A 19,351-nucleotide genomic window follows, 5' to 3' on the forward strand; every position below is an offset into this window, starting at 1 on the left:
AGCATCAGGACTGACTGCACCCCACATCCCCGGCCCCTGTGCCACTGGGAAAGGAGGTAGAGACATCAGCTGGGCGCGGGTGGGGGGAGGTGTTTTAAGATATGGTAACGCTTCTCATTGTCCCATTCTGTCTGTCAAGTGTTGGTTTTGTTAGTGCTTGAATTAAAGTGACGTTTTGTTTTTCTTTCCCTAAGGAGTCTGTCTTTTTTTTTTTTTGCCTGTGACCGTTTAAATGGGCAAGAGACCCTTCCCTGTTTTCATATGGATTCCTGAGCATTCTTGTTTAATTTTTCTTCTTCCCAGCACTGGGTGGGAAGGAGTGAGTGAACGGCTGCGTGGTGCTCAGTTGCCCTCTGGGCCTAAGCCATGACACATGATAATGCAGAACACTGAAATAACACAGCTGCACCACACTGGAGCAGGTGTAGGAAGCATCCAAGAGCCAGGCAGAAAACCAAAAATTTGCTGAAGAAGCTCAACTATAAACTTGGAAGGCTCAAGTCTTGGTACTGAGCACACCCCAGCTGAGCTGAAAGATGCCTCCAGCAAGCTTACTGGATCCAGTCCCATTTAGGGTTACTAAAGATGACTGTAATCATCTTGCACTGCCTTTTTTCTAAAATTAGTAAGATCATCTGTACATTTAAAATTAAGGACCAGTTTAGCTGCTTAAGATTCAAATGGAGATCTGAATCCCAAGTTACTGCTGAAACAGCTCAACTCATTTAGCATGGGGACAAATGATTTGTGATTGAAATTTCCCATTGATTTTCTGTGCTGGGTTTCCGTGATGGGGTTTTTGGTAGCAGGGGAGTGGGCTACAGCACTGGCACCTGTGAGAAGCTTCTCGAAGTTCCCCCAGCTCCAAGTCAGACCTGCCTCTGGCCAAGTCTGAACCAATTAGTGATGGTTGCCACACCTCTGTGATAACATACTTAAGAAGGGGAAACTCGAAGAAGGAGTGGGAGTTGTGAGGAGGATTTATAAGTAGGTCGCTTATGCAAACACCGAGGTCAGTGGAAGAAAGGAGGAGGAAGCAGGGGAAGGTGTGCTGGAGCAGAGCCTCCCCTGCAGCCTGTGGTGCGAGGGCAGGCTGTGCCCTGCAGCCCATGGAGGTCCACGGTGGAGCAGATGCCCACCTGCAGCCCGTGGAGGACCCCACTCTGGAGAAGGTGGGTGAGCCCAAAGAAGGCTGGAACTCTGTGGGGAGTGTTGTAGCTCACTGCTGGGAGAACTGCAACATGCAGGAGGGACCCACATTGGAGCATCCTGGGAAGAGCTGCAGCCTGTGAGAAGGACTCATGTCAGAGAAAGTTCGTGGAGGACTGTCTCCTGTGAGAGGAACCTCATGCTGGAGCAGAAGAGTGTGAGGAGCTTGCCCCTGAGGAGGAAGGAGTGGCAGACTGACTGTAATCCCATTCCCTTGCCCCTCTGTGCCACTTGGGGGGCGGAAGTTGAGTAATCAGGAGCAAAACTGAGCCCAGAAGAAGGGAGGGGTTGGGGGGAAGATGTTTTTAAGATGTGGCTATGCTTCTCACTTAAGTGCTGGTGGTGTTAGTGTTTGAATTAAATTTATATTCTTTTCCTCCCCCCAATGTGACTATAATGGTCATCCCTCCCTGTCCTTATCTCGATTCCCAAGCCTGTTTTCTTTTCTCCTCCACAGTCCTGAGGGAGAAGGTGTGAGTGAATGGCTAGGTGGTGCTCAGTTACACTCTGGGCTCAAACCAGGACATTTTCTAAGACACTCTGTGATTGAAATTTCCCACTGATTTTCTAAGACAGTCTTCAGCATTAGCTCTTGCCTAGAAGTATCAAAGTTGTGACTTAACGGAAATGCAAAGCTGAACCCCCTTCTCCACACCATCTTGGATGCGGGAAGAGGAGGGGAGTGAGAGGAAAGGGAAGAATAGACATCACCTTTTGGACTGAAGGACTGAAATCCATCCCGGGTGAGATCAAACACATGGATGGTAACTGTACCATTTCACTTAAGTTGCTAACTCCTTCCTAGCAGTGGAGGTTAAAGGACAGATCAAGCCAGAGCCAGTCCACCCTCTGAAGAGTCGCATCTTTTTGAAAATATTCTACAAGTAATACATCATAGAATCTGGTTTTCTTAAAAAGGGGGGAAAAGCTGAATAATACCACAGTTCTCGTAATGCAAAAATCTCAAACTCATGATGATCTTTATGTACGGTCCCCACTAAGCATAACAAATGCTAACAAGATAGTCTACTGTGGCATTCTTCATGGATTGATTACTCCAGTAATATCAAGAAACTGCCCAGAACAGGGGCTTTGAAATATGTCCTTAGACCTGGGGCATCTGCAGTCAGCAAAATGACAAGAAGAACAAGTTCATGTATGTTACTTGGCACAAGAAGTATCTGAAGACTCAGTATTTCAACTGCTCACACAAATTGAAGGAGACAGGAAAACAACATGGTAAGAGGGTATCACTGAGGAAGGAAAGAAACAATGTAAGGAACAGTCTGAAATCTTCTGAAAGCATCCACGCTGCCTAGGGGAAACTGTGCAAAAAGCAGCTGACATAACAAAAGTCAACAGAGTGACCTTTGCTGAGCTTTCGTTAAGGACAAAGAAATAATCAGTATCAATAAATCCCTGGTTTGCAGCTAGGCTGGCCCAAGTCACCATGGGCTTTCAGTACACATACAGCAAGGAGGACAGAGTAAGATGGTTTATGTGCAAAATATAAACAAGCAAAAAAGAAAAAGGAGTTGGCACACAATTCAATCCGAAGAAGTGAAATGAACTCCCCCGTTCCTAAATCTCATATAAAAGCACGTTTACTCCAAAGAGAGCAGAAAGTACAAACGCAAACAACAAGTTCTTTACCATCACCAAAAAAAAAAATCATCCTTTTTTTTGGCAACTACCTCTTTTAGCCTGAATATTTAACATGAGGCAAGGAGGCAAGATTCCTTTCCAGACTATTAACAGTAATGGCTCTAGCACCATTTACAGACTCCCCCACACCTGAAAACCTTCCTCTTCCACTCTCCCATGTTCCCTCATACTTTTAAAGTCCCATTTATTTAGCACATTTATATAACACAGCTGCTGTACACAAACCCAGCAGAGTGCTGCTGGGAAATCGGAAGAAAATTACGGTGTAGTTGAGGCTTTCTTCCTTCTGTATCTCCCCCTGCCAGCACAGCACGCTCGATGTGAAAAGGGAGCTCCAAATCAGTGTAGGTGTGTAGACATAAAGCACAGTAAATAATTGATTTATGCTGCAGCAACAGAAGATCAGACCACCAAAAGGCCAGTCCTAAACAGCAGGCTAAAAGATACTGAGACGAGGAAGGCTCTCCCCAACTCTATTACTGAATTTCTTGAGCTCTGAATAAGGTATTTGAACATCTGCTAAGATAAAGAGCAAGCCTCCCTAATCTGACCAGGCAAGAGAAAGGCCACGCTGGGTTTTAGTTACCTCTCAGCAAAGCGTTTGCTCTTGCAAAGTAGAGCCAACTCAACAGGAGGAGTTAGCTGTAACCTGCCTTAAAACAAGGGAGCAAGGGCACTCCAGAGGGTGCAAAAGGGTCCAAATCCTTTCCCCAGCTCCGCCATTCCCCTGAGAAGAAAATAATCAAATCTTGTATTTCCATAGGTTGGATGTAAAATGAGGTTAGGGAAGTGGGACATCACAACGCCAGCTCTCCCTCCCCAAAATCGTGTCAGAGTTTGGACCCCTCCTTCCCCTCCCTGCCTGCGTCACACCCCCCACCCCACCCCCCTCCCCCATCAAAACTGCTTTGCTGATTCAAACAACATTTTGCAGCTGCTCAAATCGCACTTTTTGGCACATTATACACATAAAAGAGAAAGTGAGGGTAGATTTTCCGAAGTGGTTATGTGACCTAGCAGCCTTGGCTATCTGTAGGGCTTTGGAACTTTTCAGACTGAATTTGGGTTACTAAGGCCTCAGCTCACAGATAAGCAGCATTACTTCAACTACAGTTAGATAAAAGCCACACAATGTTGCTTCACTGCATAGCACCTACTCTACGTGCCTGCACAGATGCATGCATACACATATCAGTTGCAGATACGTAAACACACTTTATCCCCATTTTTGTGCGTGTACGTGTGCACAGACACACACATAGATATACACCAAAATAAATATATGAAATGTGTGTGTTTCCACTGACTTGACTTTTTACTTTTGGTGTACCTGTTTTGGCTACCAAAAAAGCAAAAACACCACAACATCCCACATCCCTATACAACAAGGGGGTATGCAGAAGTGCTTTTTCTCTGCTTCCAGTTCTGTCACCTCCACGCACTGCTGCTCATCACCACCTCAGTACCGACGGGAGAATATTTAGCTTGATCTTTCCCTTACCCACTGAAGGCCAAACAAACAAGATTAACTTAACTCCCCCTAAATAGGAGTGTCCTCAAGGCAATGCACAGGGTGCTTGAACAGTCTGCTAAGCCTGCGAGAACTCAGCAGTCGGTCTGCCAGCCTGGGGAACAGAGCAGTACTAACATCCTGGTCTTACAAAGATAACATCTGTGAGTAGTTACTGTCAAAAAGGGGAGAAACATGTGTGCAAGTCAGGCCTTCACCACCTGAAAAACACTGGCCACAAGCACACCATCACACTGAGCTTGACTGCCAGTCTTTCTAAGTACTTCTCTATGATGGGCTATCTAAAGGTCTCTTATCCTAACAACCATCAAGTTTTGTTATGAAGAATATTTCCAAAAGCGTGGCTTTGTTTAGCAATATAATATGGATTCAAGGACCAGCTTAAAACAGTAACGTTCACAGCAAAGACCTGTTTCTCTTCTTGCTACTGAATAATGCTACTGCATGCACATGCATGCTAATCTCCAGTAAATGCAGGGGCTGGGGAGTGTGTTTTGCTGGTCTGAAACTCTTGGGAAGCACTAGCTGGGTCTGTCCTTTGATTGTGTCTTTGTAGTTAATTCATCACTATTGGTAAAGAGAAGGAAAAAATCAGGTGCTCGTATTCCTCAGTTGATAAAATGAGAACAAGGAGACATTCAATTAAGCCAAGAAGCAACTAGTTTTGAAAGGATGAAAGGGAAACAATTAAAAATGCATCAGCCTAGATATACTTGCTCAAACTCCTTGCTGCAGACATGACAGAAGTCAAAAGCTTAGGAAAATTATAAAATGTTTTAAAAACAGCTCTATGTAATTAGATCAAATCAGCCTCATTACATAAGGATTTATTTTTAAACAAAGACCTGTCATAACACAAGACAAACCTCCAGTAATGCAGATCGCAACCACACATCTCTACAGGCAGGATTTTGCTGTAATTTTTTTCTTTGTAAGTGTTCAGTTCTGGACTCACGCATTCTCCATCAGAAAAATAGTATTATATTAAACACTCCAAAACCAGAACAGATGGAGTACAGATTTGATATGACACTGCAAGTGTCTGCACAGTCTAGCTCGTCAAGTGGTAAATGATTCTAATTATGGTGAGAAAGGAAAACAAAAGATCTCTCATTACTTCCTCCCCTGCAACACAAAGTATATGCTATTTTATCCAGTAGTAAATTTGCAGAGCAGGACTGGTTTTATGTGTTGTCATAAGACAACCAAATTACCAGCATTAGTAAGTGACATTAGTATCAAAGATGTCTTCCTATTTTTTTGTATCATACAAAATCTCAAAAAGCTAGCTAAAAAAGACACTGAGAAAACTGTAAATCGATAAAATCCCATGTCTGTTTCAGAAATTTCTGTAAGCCAAATAAATTATTCCAGTGACAGAGAATAAATGTTTTAAAAGGCACCCTCAAGCGGTTTCTGGTATTTAATAGCACCTTTTAAGAAGCATTAAAACGATGATCCTATAAGCAAGTATAACAAGAGAGCTGCAGATAAATCAAATCTCACTGATTTCAAAGGGAAAGGGTGTCAGAACAGAGACAGATGAAGGGCTGAACTCGAAGACAGCTAAAACAGGATATGAGGAAACTTATAAAGAAGGTGGAGGGGGGAAGAACTGCTTGACACAAGAGGTTTTGCTCTTTTGATTAACACATACACACAAGAGAATGAAGTGGTGGCAGTGGGAGGAAGAAAGATCAGGGGAAACTAAATATAATTGTTTTGGCTAGGTGCCAAACTTCACAAATTACCAGTTGCCAGTCTGTACCAAATATTGATATAAAACTGTCAACTGTTCCCTAAAAATTACTGTGCCCACAAATTTTTAACACAATCACTAATTTTAATCACCTGCAGGTAAAAGTTAAGTTTACCAAAGAAAAATCTGCTGGCTAAAGACTTAGTTTCTAACTGGAATATAAATGCACACAAAATATATACATTAAAGGGGGAAACTGAAAAGAATAAAAAAAAAAAAAAAAAGGCCAACGGGGATCAGGTTCAAGTTAAAAGTTTCTTATTCCAGGCAACCTTTTCCGGCCAAGCGTCGGTAATTCTAGATCAGGTAGTTAAACTCCCACAGGACTTTTTCAGTGTTCTGCAGAAGATGCTACAGGACCCAGCGCAGTAAAAATCCCTGTTACATCTTCTACAACACAGATTTTTAGCATTCTGTGGCTTTCCTTTTGCAATTAATTTATTTTTAGACTTTTCCAACTGGACTGTCAAACACAAAGAACAAAACATTATAGCCCTAGAAATGCTGCGTGATTTTAATTTCTATGTTGGAGTATTTGAGCAGTTTCAGAAATCTTAATTTAATTGATGTGCATCAACTAGAAAGAGGCACAAACTAATCCACACAGAATTTGCTGAAGCCTCCCCTTTCCCAAATACACACAGACACAAGCTTTAAGCCTCAGTTTGGTGCTTTACTCTTGTCGACGATGCGTATGTTCAAGGCTGCATTCAGCAACTCTGCCAGGTTGAGAAACATGAAGGGTCTTACCTTTGCAGTGTCTTTAAAGAATCCATATGAAGATAGAGCAGATTAGGCAATGTTTCTGTTGTTTGCCTCTCATTTGCTGTCAGCTGTCAGCAATATGAACAGTCAAAAGCCTCTGGAGCAGGCTGGTATTAGTCAGCTAGACTTGAATTTCCAGTTCTTTTACATTGCTGTCTATTTTCCTTCATTAAGTTAGCCTGTCCTACCCTGGTATCAGATTACACGGAGCCAACATTTATAGCACCTTGCAAAACAGTCGAACATATCACATACCTAAGTCTGCCTATACCTGTTGCCCTCAATGTTTAACCCTTGCTACCAGCAGGAAAACCTTTTATTCCAGAATGCATCACATAAAAAACATTTACAGCAGAGGAGTCGTTTCTCCTTCTTACCTGACAGCTACAGGAGGCTGTGAGATTTCATTTTACGAACTGGAGGACACAGACAGGCTACGCCAAGAGCAGCGGCTCTGAGATACCCGCAAGAACAAACCCAGAGACCCAGCAGCAGAGAGACTTCTACTTCCAACGAGAACCATAGCCTGGAAGCACTTGCTGCTTATTTTAGTAGGTTTTGGAAACCCCGAATGGCTTGTCCTGGGTTCAAGATCATCTAATTACATTAATTCCTGGCCTCCCTTCAGACCCTGATGCTAGAGCGGGAGGTGGGCAGGAGCGTTTTCAGCATGTGACTGGCGCAGGGCGAGCAGATGGCGTTTCCAGACAGTGGCTCTCCTAGTGCAGCCAGCTTCCCTCTGCCCAGTCAGGACACAGTACTGCCCTGGGCTTGGCTCTTCCACCTTCTCCCTGATGGCTTTTAGCTCATCTTCCCTCTCTGAAGGGTGTGCTGCTAATCCTATTTCCACAGTCGAGGGTCTGCAGTCTAGTCAGCAGTGAGTTAAATCGTACAACGCTGATAAAAAAAGCAGCAGCAATTTCTCTCTTTATGCAAGATGCATGGCCATCCCTGCGAACATGAGCTGTGATGGAGATGCTTCAGAGGCCTAAACAAGGTATTTTGTGTGTTCTTGTATGGCAGGTACCTTAGCTTTCCTATATGCACATATCATACACCTTGGAATTAAACAGAGTTTTAACAAATAAATATGTATATTGTTAAAACTCACCCAGGATTGTTGAGGCAGCTCCCTCCTTGGGACAAATGGTCCATTTTTGCTAAAGCTATGAATATAAGGTAATATTCACACCATTACACTCATACAAGCAAGCTAACTCAGCACAGATGAAACACACAAGAAGAGTTTTATTTGCATGCTGCTTTAACCTAAATCTTTACCCAAGGAACTTTTTACCCTTCAGACAAGAATCACAGACTCCAGTAAAAAAAAAAGCAAAACAAAAAATAAATGCCTAAGAGGGTTTTTGCTGAGAAGCAGTACAGCCCATATCACAAAGCACTGCAACTAACACTTGCCTATATATAAGCTGCTTTGTTAACACAGCATTAAACAAGTGTTTGAGAGATTCTAGGTCCAGATTTAAAAGAGCACTTAAATATAAGTTAGCATGGTGACTAACAATGACACATGGGTAAAATATAGATAGAAACATCAGATCTTTAGTCTTTCTTATTTATAAAGCTCATAGGTTAAAACACATTTTTGCAAACCATGTCTGAAGACTTTTAATCTTATTTGTCACAAAGATCCTCATTTAACTTTAGCTACAAATATAAGAAATGAAGTACTCAGTCACGCATTTCCAATGGCTATACCACAGGAATTCATCAGTGAGGTTTTTCACACCAGGCAAGATGTGACCTGTTTTCTCCAGTCTGTAACTGGACACAGCACAGTGCCCATACAGTGCCCCAACACACACCTTCCTTATATATTGCCAAGGGTCCATTTTGTCACTTGTTCAGCCACAAGCATCAAGATTACTTCTTATAAATTCTTTCTGAAATAGTTTGATGAGTGAACTAAGACAAATAGTGCTGTGAATTTTTTGTTTTTAAGGGCTTGGAGAGTCCAATACTATTACTAACACAGCCCAGGAGTTATTTATGAGGTTGTAACAGAAGAGACACATCTCCGTCAGCAAATCTCTCAGAAAAATTAAGACAACTGTCCTACTTCATCAAAATTACAAAGCTGATGTTTGCACTGAGCTTTCATACAAATTCAAAAAAAGCCCCAAAAGCAACAAAAAAGTCCAACCCAAGAGTGAGTGACAACACCTCCTAATATTTCACAAGCAGAACTATGCGATTCAAAAAAATGTGTAGAACCAGGTAGTAAGTGAAGAGGTGCAAAGTACCAAACCATATCTACAGCCAGGCAGATTGGTAAGGAACAGCTGCAGACAGGGAAGTCATAGATGTCAGTCAGACTTCATGAACACCCTCTCAGTAACCTCCAGGACTGACAAGTCTGATTTTTTTTTTTTGAGCGTCTCTTTTCTAATGTAACTCTGATTTTTTTTTTTTTTTTTAGCGTGAGTGCATGCGACTTTGGTTTTGGCTTAATCAGGTTCTTTACTGTAGCTCAGTAAAGGAGAAGCTCACATAAGAAGAATTCATGTAGGCCACAATATACACTTGTTCTCTTAAATGGGACACTAGAATAAACTCCACACCTTCAAGACAGTTTCCCAAATCAAGGCATGGAATTTGTTACTCTTTTCTGAGGTGGACTCTTTCACCTGATTCCTAGTGTATTGTATTTTACAGATCACTGCAGCTGCAACTCATGTGTCATCTATAGGCCTAACAAAAAAAAATATTTAAATTTATTGAAAATTATGGAATGAGGGAGTTAAGCTTTTAAACTCACAGGCAGAAGGGCTAAGGCTCATTTGGGGTAGAAGGCTGTAAACGTACATTTTCCCTCAGCACAACAAGTCACAGCTCTGAGCTGGTAGGTGCTTTCTGCATGGGTAATTCATACCAGAGTTCCTGGTCACAGCTCACCACAGTGAAGGCAAGAAGCAACAAAATACTCCAGATATGCTCAAGTAAACACAATTACTAAGCTCTCCTGCAGCATGCAGGAAAAGTAGCAAAGTCACACGCCACCCAGTTTGCTCTGAACACAAGGAATACTCTCAAAACATTAGTTTAAAACTGAACTTGAGATTGGAAACAACTTTAAGAAAGCACCAATGCACACATGCACTGCCAAGGAGGGAGGGACATGGCCTTGGTTAGAAAAGGTGAGTATTACATAGCCAGGGGGACTTCAAAAAACAAAACAAAGGGAAAAAAACCCAAAACAAAACACTGAACCCTAGGCTCTTGCTGTAACTTGCTTGGTACACAAACCACCTTGTTACTAGACAGCCAACTACTTATGGGCGTGGAGCTCACAGTACAAAGAGCTCTATGTGCAGGTTATCCCAATAATCTCATCTAACGTAGACACACTGAATATAACTCCACTGTACGCGGTAAAAGGAACAGAATTGTCTCATCTCTAAACCTACCTGAGACAACTCCTTCATCCCTGCAGAGAGACCACAGGTTTGGTTTTTTTCACCCCTATCTTTGTCATCATCTTCCCTTCTTTTCCCTATAAGCATCTTCAGCATTAACTCGATATACTTTAAGAATATTGTTTCGAGAGGCAAACAATTCTGTTTCTCTTACTTCCCTCTTGGAAACATCTGTCTCATTTCAGCCAGCTCTTCAAAAGGTAATAATTTACATCCAGTTTGCAGGTGTTTGCCAAGTCAGACATTCACTGAACAGTGGTGCTCTTTCAGAGAATCACAGAATGTTTGGAGTTGAAGGGACCTTTAAAGGTCGTCTAATCCAACCCCCCGCCATAGACATGGACATCTTTCACTAGATCAGGCTGCTCAAAGCTCTGTCCAACCTGGCCTTGAACACTTCCAATGATGGAGCATCTATCACCTCTCTGGTATTCCAGTGTCATAAAACATTTCTTCCTTATGTCCAATCTAAATCTACCCTCTTTGCGTTTAAAACTGTTGCCCCTTGTCCTACAGGCCCTGGTAAAAAGTCTTTGTGAGTTTTCCAAGACAACCATCGAATCATAGAATAATATGGATCGGAAAGGCCCTTTAAAGGTCATCTAGTCCAACTCCCCTGCAGTGAGCAGGGACATCTTCAACTACATCAGGTTGCTCAGAAAACCGCCCAAGCTGACCTTGAATGTTTCTAGAGGTGGGGCATGTACCACCTCTCTGGGCAATCTGTTTCAGTATTTCACCACCCTCATCATAAAAACTTCCTTATATCTAGTCTAAATGTAGCCTCTTCTAGTTTAAAACCATTACCCCTTGTTCTACTGCAACAGGCCCTGCTAAGAAGTTTGTCCCCATCTTTCTCATAAACCCCTCTTAAGTACTGAAAGGCTGCAATAAGGTCTCCCTGGAGCCTTCTCTTCTCCAGCCTGAACAACCCCAACTGTCTTGGCCTTTCTTCATAAGAGAGGTGTTCCATCTCTCTGATTATTTTGTAGACCTCCTCTGGACCCCCTCCAACAAGTCCATCTTTCCTGTGCTGAGGGCCCCAGAGCTGGACACAGCACTCCAGGTGGGGTCTCACGAGAGCAGAGGGGCAGAATCACCTCCCTCAACCATTCTCTTGACACAACCCAAGAAACAGTTGGCTTTCTGGGCTGCAAGCACACACCGTCGGCTCACGTCCAGCTTTTTATCCAGCAGTACCCCCAAGTCCAAGGACATGGAATATGGTGGTGCCTTTGCCTTTTAAGCCTGCATAGCAATAGTGGTCATCTCCTGAGCCAACAAGCTGCCTTTTTTAAAACAATGCCCTTCACCTACTTGTTCGGTATCACCCTTCTCCAAAAGCTGCTGCTGGGTGAAATCAATGAGGTGCTGAAGGCTGACTAATTGGAGAAAGAGCTTTAACAGCATGAAGAGTACATGCATTTCTGCTGCACTGAACATCTATCCAGGACTTAACATGTGACAGACCTGAATCACTTAAATGCCTGCAGAAGAAAACCTTAGGTAAATAACCAAACAGAGAATACTGCATCTAAAATCATGCCTTTAAAACCTCTGCAAGGCGAGAGAGACTGCTTACACAGTTATAGTGAAGAAGAATATTCACTCAAGGCATAATTAAAAGTTAGGCAATACTTTTTAAGCTGCCAATTTTAATGCTCTCTAAAATGCAATGTATTCACTTAGATTATTCTGAAAATGTGTGTGCTTCATGATGCTTAGCGCAATTACAATAATAAATACATTAACTTGCAGTTATATAGGATAAGACAGAAACTAATATTCCCATGCCATTTGTACATTTTTCTTCTTACAGATCAGTGTATCTTAAATTTTATGTTCTAAAGTATTTGCATGGGGTGGGATTAAGAAGGGAGACTATTTGTCTGGGGAAGTTCAAACTAGTGAATTTAGCTATTAAGAGAATATAAATTATCTGCTGACTTGCTGCTAGACTAACAATTCCCACCATCAGGTTTCAAACAGTGATGAAACACGAGTTAAAACCAACAAGATTAACAGAAAAAAGGAAAAAGATTTCTCTTAAGAGTGATGTGGAAAAGGAGCGAGGTCTGCAAAGGTCCCTCTAGGGAAGGCAGAGTCTGGACAGGCCAGTACTTCTCATTTCGTAATGTCTGGGGAAATGTTCTCACTAGCTCACTCAACTCACATATGAGCACACACCTGCTCCCAGGAGACATGGGAATTCACTGCTAATGAACTACACTCAGGATTTATGAGTGTTACATGAGAAGACCTACAGAATCATGGTATTCCAGAAAGTTTCAGAGCCCCCACCAAGCAGGTGTAGAGAAATTCAAGCCTCACCTCTTCCTCATTTCATCATTCAAGTTCCTCTGTCTTTTGCAGAACTAAATCAGGCATCATTGGTGGCTGCTGCGCATGTCCCTGGGCCAGCCAGCTGTAGCCCCCACACGGCCCTGTGAACCAGCCTGACTCCCCAGCTGCAGGGGGAAGTAAGGCAACAGGGCTGGGCGGGAACCAAATTGCCTGGGGAAAACACAAAATCGCCCAGTTACATTGGGCTGAGTTGTGTGCCCAATTTAGTCTCATCCTGCAACAGAAAGCAGTGCAACCTTGCCTCAGAGACTTGTTCACAAACCTGAAGGCTCCTTTCTACCTCCCCTCAGCTCCACAGAACAAATAATACAGGTATTACAGCACCCAGTCTCATAAAAATTTTGACATGCAATTTGCTGGCTCAGGAGATGACCACTCTTGCTACGCAGGCTTCAGAAGCAAAGGCACCACCATATCCCATGTCCTTATTCACACAGGCAAAACATGCACATACAAACATGCACCCATGCACACACATGTGCTTGCCCTCCATCTCAGGCGCTGTATGAATGGGGCCATTGCACAAGTCCACCCCTGCCTCCCGAAAGAGAAATCCCGACAGCGTCACAGACAGGAGAAGGGTCAAACAGGCACACAGCTTCCACCTAGACCCACACAGCTTCTACTATCAGGAAACAATCTTCTCCTATCACAGCTTTTCCCCCTTTCACCCACAGAAGTAGGATTTTTCCTGAAAATCAAATCCTCTAAATTCAGATTAATTCTAAGAACCTCAAACACCTTCATAAGAAAGGACTTTGGTTGCTCTAAGTTTTCCCTATAATCAGTGGGAGAAAAGGTGAGTTGCATCTCCTGGAGATGAAAGGCTCTTTCTTGAGTTACTTATCTGACTCAAATTATCAGGAGTTGATCCAGGCCTCAATTCATAGAATCATTGAATGGTCTGGGTTGGAAGGGACCTTTAAAGATCATCCAGTCCAACTTTCCCTACCATGAGCAGGGTCATCTCACACTAGATCAAGCTGCTGAAAGTCCTGTCCAACCTGACCCTGAACACTTCCAATGATGGGGCATCCACAACTCTGGGCAACCTGTACTAGTCTCCCACCACCTTTATCGTAAAAAATGTCTTCCTAATGTCCAATCTAAATCTACCCTCTTTCAGTTTAAAACCATGGCCCCTTTTCCTGTTACTATAGGCATTGATAAAACATTTTTCTCTACTTTCTTATAAGCTCAATCTATATATTGAAAAGCTGCAATAAGGTCTCCCCAGAGCCTTCTCTTCTTCAGGCTGAACAACCCCAACTCATTGAGCCTTTCTTCACAGGAGAGGTGTTCCAGCCCTCTGACCATTTTCATTTAGGTCTCTGGGAAAACAAGTATACAGCTGAAGCAAGCACTCCAGCCTTTTTCGCAGCACAACAGCCTCATCATGCAAGAAGCTCCTCAACAGGTACCAGTTTTGTTATGAAAACTTGCAAATTATCATAGAAACCAGAGATAAAAAATATTCTGTCACTTCTACCCTACCCTTTCCTTCTCCCACCATGGCACTCAACCTGTACAGTCATGAGAAAAGAAAGAAAACAAAAAACAAAAAAATACCACAAAACTAAAAAACAAGGGAAAGTCTAAGATCAACTAGCACCATAAACAAGGTAATGCAGGGAGAGGTTGCTTTACATATTTACTAATCCATCTCTTCATTCATCCTCCAGCCTCCTTTATTTTCCTTCTTTTCTGTTGTCTAACATTTCACCTACTTCTATGAAATCCCAGTGGTTTGTTGTGATCACAGACACAATAAATATCAGAATTGTGGGTGAGTGGGAAAAACAAACGTATACTATGCCTTTTTTCAAGATGCCACAGACTTCAAGCAGAGTTTGTGGAGATTTTACTGTGTTCCCTGCAGAAGGTTGTGCCCCATTTGTGCCTTTCCTCTCTCAAACAAGATAGTGCTGATAAAAACTGTCCTCAAAAGTGAAAGGAAAAAAGGTCAGCAGAAGCATCCTGTGCTGTGAAAGGCTTCCAGTGCAACTAAGTTAGAAATGTGAGAGCTGATGCCTTTCACAGAGACAAAATCCAGAGTTTTGCCTTGTGGTGCCAGCTCTTGGCCCTGCAGAAACCCAGGGGGACCAGGGGGACCAGGATCAGGCTCCCTTGGGGTCAAGGCACCACTCATTCCCACGAGCAGTACCTACCTCTATGAGAGTAGCTATTCTGCTGAGTGCAGAACCATCTTCTCCCCACCTCTCACAAAGGACGTAATGTGCCATGCTTCATAACCCAAGAGAAATCAGGAGAAACAGCATACACTACCCTCCCCCCAAACCCCTTACCCATCCAATCTCACAGCCCCTACAACCCTTCTGCTCCTCCCCACCCAAAAGATGTGCCCCCGCTCAGGCTCAGAGCCTTTATTTTAAAGGGCATGTAGTACAGAAACATTTTATCACATAGCAATGCTGGCTAGTCAACAAGTAAGCAGTTTAATGGAAAGAAACAATATTCTGGGAGTTATGCTGCCACATGAGGAAGAAAAGAGCATCAAATCAGGCAGAAAGGCTGAAATGAATCCACACAGTTTCAGTTCTAACATAATTTTGACGTGTAGAGTACTCAGTTCTCTAAAATCTGATGCTACGGAAGGTATTATTAGAGTTCTAGCTTCAATAAATTAACTATGTTATAGTAACATGCATATCTTCAGAAATCATGAGACCTACCTAAAAAACATCTTTTAGAATAGAAGGTTTTATGTGCTTTTTCTGTGCACTTGTAACATTGCTTAACTGAAAGCCAGAATTGCCTCAGAAACACACAGATCCACAGTGGATTGAAAGGAAAAAAATAATTTAAAAAAACACTCCAAAGATCGTAGGATCTTACAATAAAAACTCACCAGACCAAGTAACGCTGCCCAGAAAGATATCAATAAAATTCCATGACTTTGCGCCCCATCTGCTCATTCCTCATATGCATTTAAAAAATCCTACAATGGTAACACTGGAACTGAGCTGTCACTGCATTAGGGTAACTCCCATGGTTACTCTTTTACAGTTCATGCTTCAAGAGTTCAAGTACTGCTTTCTGTTGAACTAATTCAATTCTGATCTTTACTCTCAGGTATCTAAATAAGGGTCTTGGACAGATAACAAAGTCAAAAGCATACAGGCAGGAGTACGCTCTTGAGAAGTCAGTTACACAATGGCTGCCCGGGGCAGAGAGCGGAGTCGTCATCTCCGGGTGCATCTGCTCCTCGGCTCGTGGTTTAACTGACAGGAAGCACAGCCGAAGATACCAGGACCCAGCGACAAGGGTTTCCTGCCTGCACAGCCATGTCTCCCCCCCACGCACTTGTCACCAAGCACGCCTGTCCTCCTGCACAGGCCATGGCCTCCCATGAGGGGGAGAAACTCTCTGACACTTTCTGAAAAAAAAGAAAAAAAAAAATCAGTAAATTAAGCCCACACACAGAAAGCCAGCCAGACAGATGGATAAAAGGTAATCAGGTCAAGAGTACTGACATGTGGCCCCAGAAGGCGGCCAAAGCAGGGTATAAAAGGCTGGTGGCATGTTCTCATCCAGCATGGCCCAGGATAACACACAGGCCAGCTCTGGAGGTTTTAGAGTCAGGTATTCCTCAAATGGGCTTATACACCACCAAGAAACCAAGTTACTTTAACAGATGAAGAAGGAAACAAGCAGAAATCTTCAGAAATGAACCACCATCAGTGGCAGAAACCACACTGCCAAATATGGCACCAGCATGTCTACTTAATGGGACCACCCTGTGCTAGAAAAGGGGACAGGTTAGATGATCTACAGGGCCTTTCTAACACTAATACCTAGAGTGACACCTGTTAAGTCTACCACAAAACTAAAATGCTGAAGAAGCATTTAGTACCAACAGGATAAGCACAAGTATTAACATAGCTTAAGCAAGCAAAGAACCAACTGCTAGTCAAAGCAAAAATTCAGTGAAAAGCAGAAACTCCAGCACAGCTGTAATTTCTATGGTATCTAACATCAAGAAATACGCTACACTCAGCCCCTCTCTAAGTAGTCTTCTGCTCAGTCTTAGATTAACCCATAATGTCACCTGTCAGAAAACATCTTCTCCTCAGCCAGCCTAAAAACTATACTTCTAGGTAGGATGAGAAATTATTAAGATGGCCTCATAACCTCCCTCTACCAATGGCCAACTGGTCGTATAAAACGGAAGAAAACCAATTTTGAGCTGTATCTGCAAGGCTGCCAACTAAAGCAACAGAAGACACGTCACTCATAAAATTAAGTTGGGAAATACATCAGCCAGTACATATCTAGCAGATTAAACACTATCATCTAATGCTATATTCTAGAAGCATTTTCTGTATAAACTTAAAAGCAGTAAAAAAGTCTTCACTGGATTTCATGGAGCTTCTGGCACATTCCACCCTTTATGGAACCGAGGCTCTCTATCCCCATCCCAGAACAGTTCAGAATAGAAATGCCTTCACCTGGTGACTGGCACTGTTAGTAGAACACCCATCTTAAAGTCAGCGGTCTGGAATTTTCTGAAAATGACCAAGCTCCAACATCTCATTTCTAACCTATTCAGTAACTAGGTTCTTCCGACAGAGCACACTGTGTCCTGAGGTTTCACCTGCTCCCATGCGAACTCTGTGACCATCAGGATTATCTCACAGAACTGCAACTGTCCAGTGCTTTAAAAGACGAGGTTATGTCCTTTCACGTCACTGGGCACTTGACCCTTTCATACGTTGAAAGTTGGAACGACAGCCCTAAACCAGGACCCATCAGACACTAACAGAAAGCCAGTCAAAGAACTTGTAGAAGAAGCTTGCTTCTGCAGCATTTCTGCCATCCATTTAAAACACAAGTCCCACCCCTGACAAATACTCAAGTAATCCCAAGCAGCCAACAAATTAAAAAAAGATACTAAGTAATGGTTGCCCAAAGGCCTTTCTGAACAAAAAAGCCTTGCAGCACGATCTGAACCTTACTAAATTTTGCTGGATTGGCAAAAGGACTCAGAAAAGAACTGGAAAAAAAAGTATTTTCCATCTCGGATTCCAACAATACTATGTAGCCAACAGCATTTTGTAGATTTGCCTCTTAGTTTTTAAGTCACGTTGGTCATATCTTGCAACATGTACTGGCAGGACTCAATGTTTTCCTAAGAAAACCGGGGTGGCAGATGCTGACACTGATCCAGAAATGGTTTACTCTCAAGCTGAATATTATTTTTAACCCTGAAAGTTCATCTGTGTCCTGCTAGTGAACTACAGATTTTATTACAGCAAACATTTCAAAATTCTCGTATGTATTTATTTTCATAGTGTATTACTATTATACTAGCTCTAAGCATAACACCAAAAAAGTTGTATTTACAAGGATAATCATCTCTATTATACTGATTATACACTAATAAATTAGCTAAAAATGTAATGTAACACAAACATAGGATGGGGTTGTTCTTTTATAAATGATTTTGATGCAGCTTAAGATCATCCAAGTTTTCAAGCTCTGTATATTTTAAGCAAAATGGAAAGGTAAATGTTGTGGTATTTATATTTATGAAAGTCAAACAAAAATCAGGATGTCTCAGTTCTTACAAAACTGAAAATTTATTCCCTGAAGCTGCTGCTGAGTGGCATCAGCAAGGCACCCACCCGTGTGCTCCGAGCAGCCTGCCCCCAGCATTTATTTCTTCCTCCAGCTAACAGGGGAGGAGTGGTCTCCACAGAGCTGCTTTTCCTGCAGAACAGCTATGAGTCAACTTGTCTCATGTCTCTGCAACTAGTAGCCTAGCCGCCTTGCTTACCGGTGAGTTTTGTGGGGAGGTAGGAGGGATCACACCTCAGCAAAGCACCACATAGAGAGAGGAGCAAAAGTGAAACCGAGCTGATCGACACCCACTGACCAGGCTCCCCAGACAGCGAGAAAGAAACTGCCTGCATGGATTTCTATTTGTTTTAACCAGCTTCAACAGAGGGGAACATGATTTTTAATCATACAGTGTCCCTTTAATAAACACCCCAAAGAAGACATTTTCCAGATAACCAAGGAATTTTTTACAGTGTTGACTTACCAAGCAGAGCACAATAACCAGCTACTCTGTTTGCACTGCAAGGCAGTACAGTGCAATGAGTTAATAATTTATCACGGCATTGCTCTTGGCAACTGACCATAATCAACTTTTAAAATTCTTCCTCATTCTTACATTTTTACTCTCAGCAAGAATATGGCATCCTTAGAGCTTCAGCTCTATCTGAACATTTTCTAGCTGAGGTAAGAAGTTTATCTTCCCAAACACCTGTTTTCCTCCTGTATTGTTTCAGGCTCAGAGCAAAGGTCATAATTTAATTTCAATAACCTGATTTAACTGACAGGAATAACTAGAGTATTTTTAAACAAAGCAAGAAGTTAACATTCTTTCAAAAAGACGCAGCAGTGTGGTTCTCATCCCTGCATTTCCTTCCCCTTCTCCCAGAAGGAACAAAACAGCCCAAGTTTCTCCCTCCACCAAAAGCTTTTATTTGCACATGTTCCCCAACTAACAAGCAAACACCTTTTCGTCCCATTTTATATTATCTAGGCCTACGCATCCACATTAACTTCGGGCAAAATGTTATCTATTAGTTAAGA

General features: G+C 42.5%; 1 protein-coding gene across 7 annotated transcripts in view; it reads right to left on the minus strand.

The window, feature by feature from the left end:
- ELF1 (E74 like ETS transcription factor 1) overlaps positions 1-19,351 on the minus strand; it is a 95,236-nt gene that overhangs the window by 45,860 nt on the left and 30,025 nt on the right. Inside the window, exon 1 of one of the 7 annotated variants that reach the window (XM_074912350.1) lies at positions 15,870-15,963. The exons of 5 other annotated variants lie outside the window; for them this stretch is intronic. The gene's annotated coding sequence lies outside the window, so the exon portion shown is untranslated. Of the gene's footprint in view, positions 1-6,914; positions 7,015-15,869; positions 15,964-19,351 lie in introns of those variants that run through there. One more of the 7 variants, XM_074912359.1, reaches the window with a different exon arrangement.

The sequence above is a fragment of the Athene noctua genome, chromosome 1 (assembly GCF_965140245.1).
Source record: "Athene noctua chromosome 1, bAthNoc1.hap1.1, whole genome shotgun sequence".
In the NCBI taxonomy this organism is placed as follows: domain Eukaryota; kingdom Metazoa; phylum Chordata; class Aves; order Strigiformes; family Strigidae; genus Athene; species Athene noctua.